Source organism: Calidris pugnax, unplaced genomic scaffold, assembly GCF_001431845.1.
Source record: "Calidris pugnax isolate Ruff unplaced genomic scaffold, ASM143184v1 scaffold188, whole genome shotgun sequence".
NCBI lineage: Eukaryota > Metazoa > Chordata > Aves > Charadriiformes > Scolopacidae > Calidris > Calidris pugnax.
In genome coordinates, this window is record NW_015091257.1 from 5,909,309 (window position 1) to 5,922,730 (window position 13,422).

Sequence of the window (13,422 nt, forward strand, 5' to 3'; positions counted from 1 at the left end):
ATAAAATTGATAAACTGAGAGTATTCTACCAAATATCCCAAGAGAAATATACAGTGATTTGTTTAATACTTGTCAGAAAGACCACCAAGAGTGCCAGTGACTAGAAAATTAACAATAATGGAGAAGATATTAAACTAAGGCAAAGTGACAACTTCAGCACAGTCAGGAGTGTGTAAGCCTCACAAACCGAGTATATTTTTAATTATGAAATGTACCCTACTTGTCTATATAAGGAAAAAAAAAAGAGAGCAAAGTTGATTGCAATTTCTAGCTATCAAGCTAAGCATCTGTGATTATACTTTTTTCTTTGACACAGTTTATGGTGTTGCTATATAGGACTATCTGAATAAGCTTGTGAAGACTTTTTAGCCTGCTGTACCATTTTCTCGTGAAATCCACTTCTATTCTTTGAACAACATTTCTTATTTCTACTTCAGTAACTTCTTGAAAACCATATACTATGACTTTTATATAGAGGAGGCTGAATAAACACAGAATAGAAATGGAGCAACCATTTTAAATTGTTTCTCAATATCACAAATGATGAGTGATGCAAGAGTAATCTGATGATTCTATCTTCACAGGGAGTAGCTTCCTTCAACTTCTAAATGTAGTTGATGCAATGGGCTCACTAAACCAGCAAGCAATGCAGATTTGCTTGAAACAAAGAACAATCTATATAAAATTGATTTTGGTTCAAATAAATGACTCCTCAAATTTATCTGGAGGAGGTAATGATGTGCATGTTTGCTTAATTTGCAGATGACACCAGTCATCTGCAAACAGTCAATATGTTGGAGGACATGGCTGCCATCCAGAGAATGGAGGAGCTGGCCTGCCTGACCATGAAATTCAGCACAGAAAAATGTTGAGTCCTGTTTCAGGGAGGGAAGAGCTCCTATAACAGCATAGGCTGAGGATGGACAGGCCAAAGAGTAGCTCTGCAAGAAAAGACCTGGGGTGGTACTAGGCAGTGAGTTGAATGTATGTCCATGGTGTGCCCTGGGAGTAAAGCCGCTCAACAGCTCCTGGGCCTTATAAACAGGGGCCCAAATCATAGGTCAAGGGAAGGTATTAACTCCTTCTACATGGCACTCATCAGAACACATGTAGATGCTGCATCCAATTGTGGGCCCCTAACAGAGGAAAGACGTGGACAAGCTGGAGCTACCTCAGGAGGGGGCCCCCACGGCATTTGGGGCTGGAGCACTTGTCCTTCCAGCCAGATTGTCTTCTAGTCCTATGAACAGAAATAAAAAGTACAAGTTCAAGGAAAATTTTGAAGCAGAATTCATTGAAGGAGGTAACATCAAAGAATTGTTCTGATCTTGAGGCTTTCCCTAAACATCTACTATAAGACAGTATCTGACATAGCTCTTATGTTAGATTATTACTGTTTAAAGCAGTGGTAAATATACGTAAGCTGAGACACTTTGTAAAGCGTTATCATAATGCAAATAAAAAAATAAAGTAAATATAAAATAAAATTATATTTAGGAAATTAATGTTTCATTAACAATAATAACACACCCCCTCTGTTTGTCTGTTTATGCTTTCTTTTCTAGTTATTTGACACTCAGAAATCTATTTATGTAGGATTTCACCTCATTCATAGAATCATAGAATCCTAGAATCATCTAGGTTGGAAGAGACCCTTGGGATCATTGAGTCCAACCATCTACCCTACTCTACAAAGTCCTCCCCTACACCATGTCCCTTAGCACTGCATCTAAACGGCCCTTAAACACAGCCAGGGATGGTGACTCCACCACCTCCCTGGGCAGCCTGTTCCAATGCCCTATCACTTTTTCGGTGAAAAATTCTTTCCTAATGTTCAATCTAAACCTACCCTGTTGGAGCTTGAAGCCATTCCCTCTCGTTCTGTCACTAATTACCTGGGAGAAGAGACCAGCACCAACCTCTCTACAGTGTCCTTTCAAGTAGTTGTAGAGAGTGATGAGGTCTCCTCTCAGCCTCCTCTTCCTCAAACTAAACAGTCCCAGCTCCTTCAGCCGCTCTTCATAAGATTGAAGCTCCAGGCCCTTCACCAGCTTCGTTGCCCTCCTCTGCACTCGCTCCAGCACCTCGATATCTCTCTTGTATTGAGGTGCCCAAAACTGGACACAATACTCGAGGTGTGGCCTCACCAGTGCTGAGTAGAGGGGCACAGTCACCTCCCTACTTCTGCTGGTCACACTATTTTTGATACAAGCCAGAATGCCATTGGCTTTCTTGGCCACCTGGGCACACTGCCGGCTCATATTCAGCCATTTGTCAACTAGAACCCCCAGGTCTCTTTCTTCCAGGCAGCTTTCCAGACACACTTCCCCAAGCCTGTAGCACTGCATGGGGTTATTGTGGCCCAAGTGCAGGACCCTGCACTTGCCCTTGTTGAAACTCATTCTATTGGCATTGGCCCAGTGATCCAATCTATCTAGATCCTCTTGCAAAGCTTCCCTATCCTCCTGGGAGTCAACACTCCTGCTTAACTTGGTGCCATCTGCAAACTTGCTGATGTTACACCTTATGTCCTTATCGAGATCATCAATAAAGACGTTAAACAGAAATGGTCCCAACACTGAGCCTTGAGGCACACCACTTGTGACCGGCCGCCAGCTGGACGTAAATCCATTGAGCACAACTCTTTGGGACCTTCCAGTCAGCCAGTGCTTGTTCCACTTCTTCTGTGAATTAAGGTAATATTTATTTAATTTGCAGCCACTGTCAGATTTTCATCTGTAGGATGACCTAACCGAATAACAATCCACTTTTCTGGTTCTCTTTGGTTTATCATCTGGGAAAACAAACAAGCAAACACATATACTAGGCAAGATCTACCTACCAAACTTTAGCTTGATTACCTGTCCTTTAACCCTTCTTTTGTTCTTTCTCCTACTGACCAATCTGAAATGGTTCTTTATTGTTCCAGTTCTGAAGCCTTATTTGGCAGATTTTAAACTTCAGTGTAAGATTCATATTTGTCACTTCTGGATAAGGAAGTAATAAATATGATATATATAGTACTTGAGAGCTTAAATCTAGTTTCCATCGTTTCTTAAAGGTGACCTTTTTTGGAATTGCAAATGTTTTTACAGTCCTATTTTTGTCATCTACTTTAATCTGAAAAGAACCATCTTGAGATTTCTCCAGCCAAGATTATTTTTCACAGACAGATCTTCCATAAAGTCTTCACAACCTACCAGAAAAAAAACCACTAAAATACAATTTCTTTTGCTTATTTTAAAGTATCATAAAAAGAAAAACAAAAAGCAAAAAAATAAAAAGGAAGCAACTATCTTACTTCAAAATATCTGGACAATAGAACTAGGAATAATGATGCCTGATTTGGTTTTTTTTGAAGATTACTTCTGAATAATTTAAAAGAATTAATTGATATGACTAAAATATAGTTTAAGAATATTAGTTTAAGAAAAAATAATCAAAGAACTTAATAAATTCAGTGGATTAGTTTTTGAGGGTGATATTCAACTTCAGATTCAGTGTTGATTTGGTTATCATAAAGTAGACTCCAATATTTGGACAGCTGAATTGCCCTCTATATCCCAGTGACTACCATGACAAAGATGAAATGCAGCTACTTTATCGTAATTGTCTGATGCTGTTTGAGATATATTCTGCATAGTTTTCATCTTCTATTTCAGAAGTCTTGAGAACTTGGGAAATATTTCTCAGCCTCTTTTAGATGTTTCAGATATGTTAGGGCATTTCAAATAACACTAAATGCGTGTATTTAGGAAAATGCTTCTCATCTCTGATCTCTACTGAGGATAATGGGAGAACCTAACCCACACACTGATATTTTATTCAAAGATATAAACAGAATATAGGCTGAAATAACTATGATTTTACTAAAAATAAAAGACAAACGTGCCTTCAGTAAGACAGATTTTCTCTTGGAATATAGAAGACGGCCTCTGTCTGGCCTTCTGGTACAGTAAGTGATCTGTAGCGGCTGGTGGTTTTGTAGTTAAACTGTGAAAGACAGACAACTAATGAAAGATGAAAGCATTTTTTTCTGAGGAAAGTTCTTGGGTTTTGAGAAGGTTCGAAAAGAGTCTCCAATGTTTTGTTTTTAAGGTTAGTCTTATTTACTACTTTCCTCAATGACCTTGGAAAAAAATCAAAGTTTGACCTCATGATAGCGCCTGCAATACCTAAGTGGAAAACATTTTTCTATTAAATTTCTCCTGTATCAGTCATACATGTTATGAAGACAATTAGATCTTTTTATGCATAAGAGAATATGGGTTTACAGAGGGAATTTTGTGGGAGCTCTTCGGATGGAAACAAATGCCAGATGAGTGAAAATTCTCTCGGAGTGACTGAGCCATCATACAGCCTATGATGTCTCTGGAAAAGTAATTCATTAGATAATTAATACTACTGGTGTTGTTGTGAAAGGTAGTAGCAAATCATTATTTTATAGCTTTCCACTTCCCTTCATTTGAGAAAGACATATGCAAATTTGATAGACCACCTGACCAGGGCGACAGGACAGACGAGGCCCCCTATAGACAGATAAGAGCGGCATTGTGTTCACGGACCCTGTTCTTCATGGGAGACTTTAACCACCCTGATATCTGTTGGACGGACAACACAGCAAGGCACAAGAAATCCAGGAAGTTCTTGGAATGTGTCAACACCACCTTTCTTCTTCAAATGGCAGATGAGTCAACGAGAAAAGGAGCCTTGTTGGACCTCATCCTTACCAACAAGAAAGGGCTGGTGGGGAATGTCAAACTCAAGGGTAGCCTTGGCTGCAGTGATCATGAAATGGTAGAATTCAAGATCCTTAGGGCAGCCAGGAGGGTAGGCAGCAAGCTCACTACCCTGGACTTGAGGAGAGCAGACTTTGGGGTCCCTCTTGAGGGACCTGATTGGCAGGGTAACATGGGAAAAAGTAACGGAGGGCAGAAGGGCCCAAGAAAGCTGCTTTGTATTCCAGAATCACATCCTCCAAGCTCAGGAGAGGTGCATCCAAAAAACAAAGTCAGGCAAAAAAGCCAGGAGGCCTGCATGGATAAACAAGGAGATCCTAGATAAGCTCAAAACCAAAAAGGAGGCCTATAGAGGGTAGAAGCAGGGACAGGTATACTGGGTGGAATATAGAGAAACTGTCCAAGTGGCCAGGAACCATATTAGGCAAGCTAAAGCCCAGGCAGAATTAAATCTGTTCATGGACATCAAGGATAAAAAAAAAAAACAACTTCTATAGATGTGTCAGGCATAAAGGCAAGACTAGGGAAGATGTGGGCCCTCTCTGGAAGGAAACGGGATACATGGATATGGAAAAGGCTGAGTTACTGAATGACTTTTTTGCCTTGGTCTTCACTGACAAGGGTTCAAACCATATTACTCAAGTTGCAGAAGGCAAAAACAGGGGCTATGAGAATGAACCACCATCCATTGTAGGAGAAGATCAGGTTTGAGGCCATCTATTCAAACCATATTACTCAAGTTGCAGAAGGCAAAAACAGGGGCTATGAGAATGAACCACCATCCATTGTAGGAGAAGATCAGGTTTGAGGCCATCTAAGGAACCTGAAGGTGCATAAATCCATTGGATGTTATGAAATCCATCCACGGATCCTGAGGAAGCTGGCGGACAAAGTGGCTAAGCCACTTTCCATTGTATTTGAGAAGTTGTGGCAGTCTAGTGAAGTTCCTGCTGACTGGAAAAGGGGAAACAGAACCCCTATTTCCAAAAAGGGAAAAAAAGAAGACCCTGGGAACTACAGGACAGTCAATCTCACCTCTGTTCCCGGCAAGATCATGGAGCAGATCCACCTGGAATTTCTGCTAAGGCACGTGGAAAATAAGGAGGTGATTTGTGACAGCCAACATGGCTTCACCAAGGGCAAATGATTCCTTACAGATTTGATGGCCTTTTATGATATTGCCACAGTGTTGGTAGAGAAGCGCGGAACAACAGGCATCATCTACCTGGACTTATGCAAAGCGTTTGACACTGTCCCACATGACATCCTAGTCTCAAAATTGGAAAGTCATGGATTTGATGGACCATTTGGTGGATAAGGAATTGACTGGATAGCTGCACTCAAAGGGTTGCGGTCAACGGCTCAATGTTCGAGTGGTGGCCAGTGATAAGTGCTGCTCCTCAGGGGTCGGTACGGGGACCAGAGCTGTTTAAGACCTTTGTTGGAGACATGGACAGTGGGATAGAGTGCACCCTCAGCAAGTTTGCCAACAACACCAAGCTGTGTGTCATGGTTGACACTCTGGAGGGAAGGAATGCCGTCCAGAGGGACCTGGACAAATCTGAGAGGTGAGCTTGTGCAAACCTCATGAAGTTCAACCAAACCAAGTGCAGGGTCCTGCACCTGGGACATGGCAATCCCAGGCACAAATTCAGGTTGGGCAGAGAATGGTTGGAGAGCAGCCCTGAGGAGAAGGACTTGGGAGTGTTGGTGGATGAGAAGCTCAACATGAGCTGGCAGTGCACAGTGGCAGCCCGGAAGGCTGATCACAGAATCACAGAATCTTCTAGGTTGGAAGGGACCTTAAAGATCATCTTGTCCAACCGTCAACCTAACTGACAAAAATAGACACCCGCAGAACAAACAAGAAGCATCACCATCACTAAACCATACCTCCCAGCACTACTTCAACCTGTCTTATGAACACCTCCAGGGATAGTGCCTCAACCACTTCCCTGGGCAGCCCATTCCAATGTCTGATAACCCTTTCAGTGAAAAAATTTTTCCTAATATCACATCCTGGGCTGCATCAAAAGAAGCATGGGCAGCAGGTTGAGGGAGGTTATTCTACCCCTCTACTCTGCTCTCAGGAGACCCCACCTGGAGTACTGTGTCCAGCTTTGGGGCCCTCAACACAGGAAGGACATGGACCTATTGGAATGGGTCCAGCGGAGGGCCACAAAAATGATTAGAGGGCTGGAACACCTCTCCTGTGAAGATGGGCTGAGAGAGTTGGGTTACTCAGTCTGGAGAAGAGAAGGCTCTAGGGAGACCTTATAATGGCCTTCCAATACCTGAAGGCGGCCTACAGGAGAGATGGAGAGGGACTTTTTACCAAGGAATGTAGTGATAGGACAAGGGGTAATGGTTTTAAACTGGTAGAGGGTAGATTTAGGTTAGATGTGAGGAAGAAATTCTTTACTGTGAGGGTAGTGAGACACTGGAACAGGTTGCCCAGAGAAGTGGTGGATGCCCCATCCCTGGAAGTGTTCAAGACCAGGCTGGGGGGTGCTTTGAGTAACCTGGTCTAGCAGGAAGTGTTCCTGCCCATGGCAGGGTGTCAATGATTTTTAAGGTCACTTCCAACTCTAACCATTTGATGACACCTTTTATCCCAGAAGCTGGACATTTGGTTACATGCTAGCCTGGGTTAATTAGTAGTTGATCTGGCTATAAAGATATAGCTAATTCTGCCCTATAAAGAAAAGATATATCTTGAAAGATCTTCTTTTGTTTAGAAAACAACCATTTCAGCTAACAGGTATTATTGATACAGGAATAAATGAAATAGGCTTGCCAGGAACACATTTAGTTTAGCAATTGGAAGGACACCTGACCAACAGGATAATAACACTCCAAACATCCTCCCTATGATTTCATGTAAGTGGTGGGGAGAGAGAAACACAAAACCACCTGTGGAGTTTTATCCTAAAACTCATGAGTTTTGAAAAGAGAAATATTGAATTAAATCAGCTGGTAGCTGAAGCTGGTAATCTAGAACATCCCTTTTTTATTTTTTTTTTAAATTCCTCAGTGGCTTAGTAATTACATCTTATCAATTTAGATAAAGGGTGTGTGTGTGGTTTTTTCTTCCCTAAATTTGTGCTTAATGAAATATCCTAAATTTAAATTATTGTTTACATAAACTCAATTTGTCTTTACTTACTGCAAAGGAAAAAAAAAAAGCTGCAGAATCTCTGGAGTCAGGTAACTACATAACTTTATTAAACAAATGCAATTGTCTAAAGTAATCTTGTTAAAAAAAATTATATTTTTTTCCTGTAAGGCAATTTCACATAATATAATTCCACAGTAATGAATCCTTTTTCCACAGACTGTTACAATGATATACAGCTTTTCAAACAGAAAATCGAGATGCATATTACGAAATGTTTGCCAGTTACAACAGTGGACTGAATACTTTATAGACAGTGGAAAGGTTCGGGAATTGTGTGCGACTAAATAAAATACTCTTTCTTTTACTCTGGAGCTAAAGATGCTAAACTACCCAATTAAGCCAATTATCAGGGTGCTGTCTGAAGGTAAAAACACTTGTACAGATAAAGCAATGTCTTTAACATACAGCTTCACAATAGTCATGTGTTGTCAATGTTGCTTACCTTAGATTATCTTCTTTCACTCAATGTGAAGATGTAACTATTTCCAGAGAAAACTATTGATTTTTTTGGGGAATAACCCCTGTCCTGAAGAAGTAACTGTATACTTTGTGTGGATGATGGAAGCAGTACAGCTAAGACACCAAGACGCTTGAAGGCCCAGCAGCAAGTTTAATTTTCCAAGTCAGTATTCTTTCACAGTTTCCACTTATTTATTCAGAAAGTACAAAATTGGCAAAGTGCAGGTTTCTGCTAGGAATCAGACATACCATTGTTTAAAACCGTAATGCATGAGCTTCCTAGAGCAAAAGATTTTTTATTATTGTTTTTTCAAACAACTGTGGTAAATTGTTCATTTCTCTCTTGCTTTAACATACATATGTTACGAAAATCTCATCCCTTAACTAGTTTACAAACTGGTCTTCATAGCATGAAATTATATTAACTTTCTTAATATATGTATAGTTTACAGTGTACACTGCATAGACATGATTAAGTATGACTAAAGGGCCCCAGCTCATGGAAAGTAGGAGAAGGACAGCACCCTTCCTGAAGATAAGGACCTTTGTTTCTCAGAATTTTAAATTAGTCCATGAAGATCAAAGGATGTTCCTGGACTACCAAGATAATGCCAGCATCCTAACCACTCCAACACCTCTGTGAAACCCTCCCGTTATCTGACATTATAGATAAGTAACCACAGCAAGAGCAAGTCTAGGGACATCTAGATCAGGAAAGAAGCAGATGGATGACAATGCCATAGAGTTCTAGTTGCTTTTCAGCACAGTAGTGTGTGTTAAATAGTCATTGATCAAATCATGTTGTATCTGTACACCTAAAACGTAAAAGAACCATGAATAAAGAATTACTTTTGAAATTCTATACTTTATGTCCTAGCCTCTTTCCTTAGTTGGCAGGTGCCAGTTATGAACATTTTATGACACAGCTCTTTTGACTTTGAAATGGTATTCTCCAGGCAGTTTATGAATTTTATGCTTATTGGTGAATAGAAGAAAAGAAGGAATAATCTAGGTATGAGGGAGGAAACCACAAGTCTTCTTATGCTTGCATGAGTGATCATAGCATTAGGCTCCCTTTCAGTCTTACACATAGATTCTATGGTTTCACTGGAGGGGGTGAGGAAGAAGAGAAAACCAGAAGGAATTAGCTGTAAATCCAAACTGAGGGCTGCGATATGCTTCTGGGGTATAGAAGGTAAATGTTGATATAGAAAATCAAATCCCTTTAGGTTGAAAAGTTTTATAGATATAAGTTCACCACTTCCCAGCAAAGTATTTTAATTAGTTCTATTACCAGTTTTAATTGGTTTTGTAATTATGCAAGGCATTGGCAAGGCTGTCTCCTTAAAACATAGTCACAAATGATGAAAGTCTCTCATTTTCAGATGCACAACTAAACAACTAATCCGAGGAAGGGTCCAAATAAAAGCTCAAGCTTCCCCTGCAAGAGATTGGAAAAATACTGCACACCTGCTAAAAGACTTGGATGTCCTAGCCTTCAAACTATCTCATGTGAATTCAGTGTAGATGTCTATTTGGCTCCCCTCTTGGGGAATAGAGAATATACATATTTAAATCCATCTTTTGAATTATTGTTTTCAAGTCAGTTACCTGAACATCACAGTAAACAAGTTCCCTTATGGGTATGGTGCACAAAGGTGGCCTGAACACAGAGTTTTGCTATCTGCAGTCCAACATAAACTAGCTTATGTTGAACATGTGCCATGACATTATTTCAAAAGTAATGATGAAAATACTCATTTTAAAGACTACAGAATGCTATTAGCTACCACCATCTGAAAAAGCTGAAAGCTCAAAGAAACAGTGGATTGTACAAACTCAGAAGGCATAGGGACAAAACGGTCTACAGCTGAAACGTGATGGTTTTTAAAGTGAGACTATCAAGACTGAGGCCAGGTAGGGAGTAGGAACAATAAAAATCATGAATAAAACTGAAAGAGTCACGAGGAGTCAAAAAGCACAATTTTCAGTATTTCTCATGCAGATTGTGTAGGAGAAATTAACACTGAAATTTTTAGTTAAATTATAAAACAGCCAGATTTATTTATCCTGTCCTTGGAAAAAACAGGTGCAACCAGACCACACCTCCCACACTTGTGAGAACCTGCCATTAGTCAGTGGATAGTCTTAAATAAATTTTTAATATTTAGTACATTATATAATATTTAGAAACCCAAATAATTTTCAAACAACACTCTATTTGACTTATCATTTTGAATGATCCAGATTAAAAAATGCTGGATAGCTGCATATGAATTGTACTAAAATCTGTAGCAGTTTACATGAAAAGACACCACTTTTGCACAATTATTTTAAAAACCAAATTGAATCACAACAAAACCAAAAAACTACAAAAAAAAAAGGACAAAACCTTGCAGGCCCTCATATAACTCTTTCAGAGCATCAAGAGCACCCTTCTAAATGAAATTTACATGCATAGCAGCACGCTTAGTTTTCATACCTCAACATTTAATTGTTCTGTGATAATGGTACAAAAAATGGGAGAGAATAACAGTACTTTCCACAAGACAAAGACAGCATTTTTCATTGTGAAGAAAATTTCCATTCTGCACAGGAAAATACTTTTTGTTTAACATACAGATTTAATGAAAACTCCACTAGCAATTTTTAACATTGTTCATAAATGGATCTAACAGTTGGTTCATAGGTCATAGAATGACCCATTAAAATGAGCAAGATGCACCTGCAAGTCTGTTTTTTGACTTATCACCCCTTTTCTGTTGCTTTAATTTTTAGCAGTACTGAGCGTGATATTTTACCTCATTTACCACTGGCACTGAGAGTAAGAATGGAATCCACACAACCTCATCTTCCTAGTGCTGGCACTAAAAACATGTGTTTGCCTAACATCAGATCTTCAACAATAACAGTAATATTTATTTTATATTTTTTATTATTTTATTATTTATATAAAATTTATTTTATATTCAGAACCTCCCTGCTTTCCTGGTTCTTCAGTTGAAAGTTGGGGTTTTTTTCTTCTGCATCTTTAATTTTGTAACCAGTCATTTTCATGTCTGCAAATATTCTTTTTCTTTGGGATTTTTGGTTGATCGATGTTCAGGTGTTGTGCAATTTACTTCTTTTTTATTGCTTGTATTGCATCCCTTAGAATCGCTCACCTTATCTCTATGGTTATGGCATCCTACTGTTTTTACAGTACTTTGATATTTAAAATACAATGGCTGTTGCCTGCTACTCTGTCTGAAAACTTTGCCTACTTTAGAACAAGTAGTAAGACCAGCTTTATAGTCACAATAAAATTTGTTTATTTTTCTTTTAATTACAATATATGCTTTCCTCTCTGAACAGATTTGTTGAATATAATTAAAATAAAGAGCAATCTAACACTAAGAAAACTGAAAGCTAATTTATATTTTAGTGTTATTTGCTGTTTCTTTGAAAGGAGTGGGGGAAGGAAAAAAGACGCAGGGCAATTATCAGGGGAGTGAGAGGAATGACTGACTAAGATTTAAAACACAATTAAACTGTCAACAACAAATCACCCACCTATCAACTATTTGGTCTATTTCTCCAGTATTTACTACTTAAAAAGCAAAAAAAGAAAAAAAGAAACAAACACAAAACCAAACAAATAAAAAGACCAAGAGACTGCTTTTATCAGACCTGACTTAAAAAAACCCAAAACCTACTGGATTGAGAATGCAGTATTAAAATGTATTCCATAAAATATTTAAACCAGAGGTCTAATGTCTTTGACAGGATCAGAAAGCATTCGCAAGGGGAGGAGGAAGAAGGGATCAAGAAGCAGGATCTGAAAGAGGTTGTGTCTCCTTCTGTGAGAGTGGTGGAGGCTCCATGCATTGAGAAAATGAGAAGATGATGCTGACTGCCAAGCTATGGACAGAGAGCTTCTCTCAGAGGCAAGATGGAAAAGGTTGTGGGAACCAGATTTCTCTCAAGGCACATAGTAATTTATTGTTCAGGAAAAGGATGGGATTTCTCCAACCAGTTTGACTGAACTGCCACAGTTCAAACTGCTCTGCCCAGGTAACTTCTGTTTATACAGCATACACTTCATGGCAATGACAGAGAAATTCTGCTGCTTTAGTGAAGTTTCTTCACTCAACGTAAGGAGACATGGAGTGCTTGATGCCCCTTAGCAGAAAATAATTGAAATCCAAAATATATAGATAACACTAAACCACTTCATTAACTTAATAGGAATTTGTCCCTTGACTGCAAATACTGCAGCTGTCTCATCAAACCACTGAATGAGTTTGAAAAAGCATACATAGTAAAGCACTTTTTCACTGACCGTGACAAGTGTCTGTAAAAAGTGCAGTTTATTTTCTGTTTAAAAGACAATGGACCACAGATGTACAGATGCTGGGATCTCCCCAGGAACACGGTTGAGATAAAGACAGTTTAATAGGTAAAGGCAGAGCTGCACATGCAAGCAAAGCAAAATAAGGAATTCATTCATTGCTTCCCATTGGCAGGAATGTGTTCAGCCATCTCCAGGAAATCAAGGCTCCATTATAGATAACTGTTAATTGGGCAGAAAAATGACATCACTCCCAATGTATCCCCTTCCCTCTTCTTCACCTGGCTCTTATTGCTTATGACGTCATATGGTATGGAATATTCCTTTGGTCAGTTTGAGTTAGCTGTCCTGGCTGTGTCCCCTCCCAAATTTTTGTGCATCCCCAGCCTACTTGCTGGTACACCAGCATGAGAATCAGAAAAAGTCTTGACATCACACAAGCACTGCTCAACAATAGCTAAAACAGTGTTTTCAACACAAATCCAAATCACAGCCCCATTCTAGCTTCTATGAAGAATTATTCTATCCCAGCCAAAATCAGTTTGTGTATATAGAGAATCACAGAACCACAGGATAACTGATCCTGGGAGGGTGCTCAGAAGGTCTCTTGCATGGCACCTTGCCCAAAGCAGGAGGATCAGACCATGCTTCACAGGACTTCGTCCAGCTGGGGCATGAAACCCTCCAAAGACAGAGGTTGCACAGCCTCTTGGGAC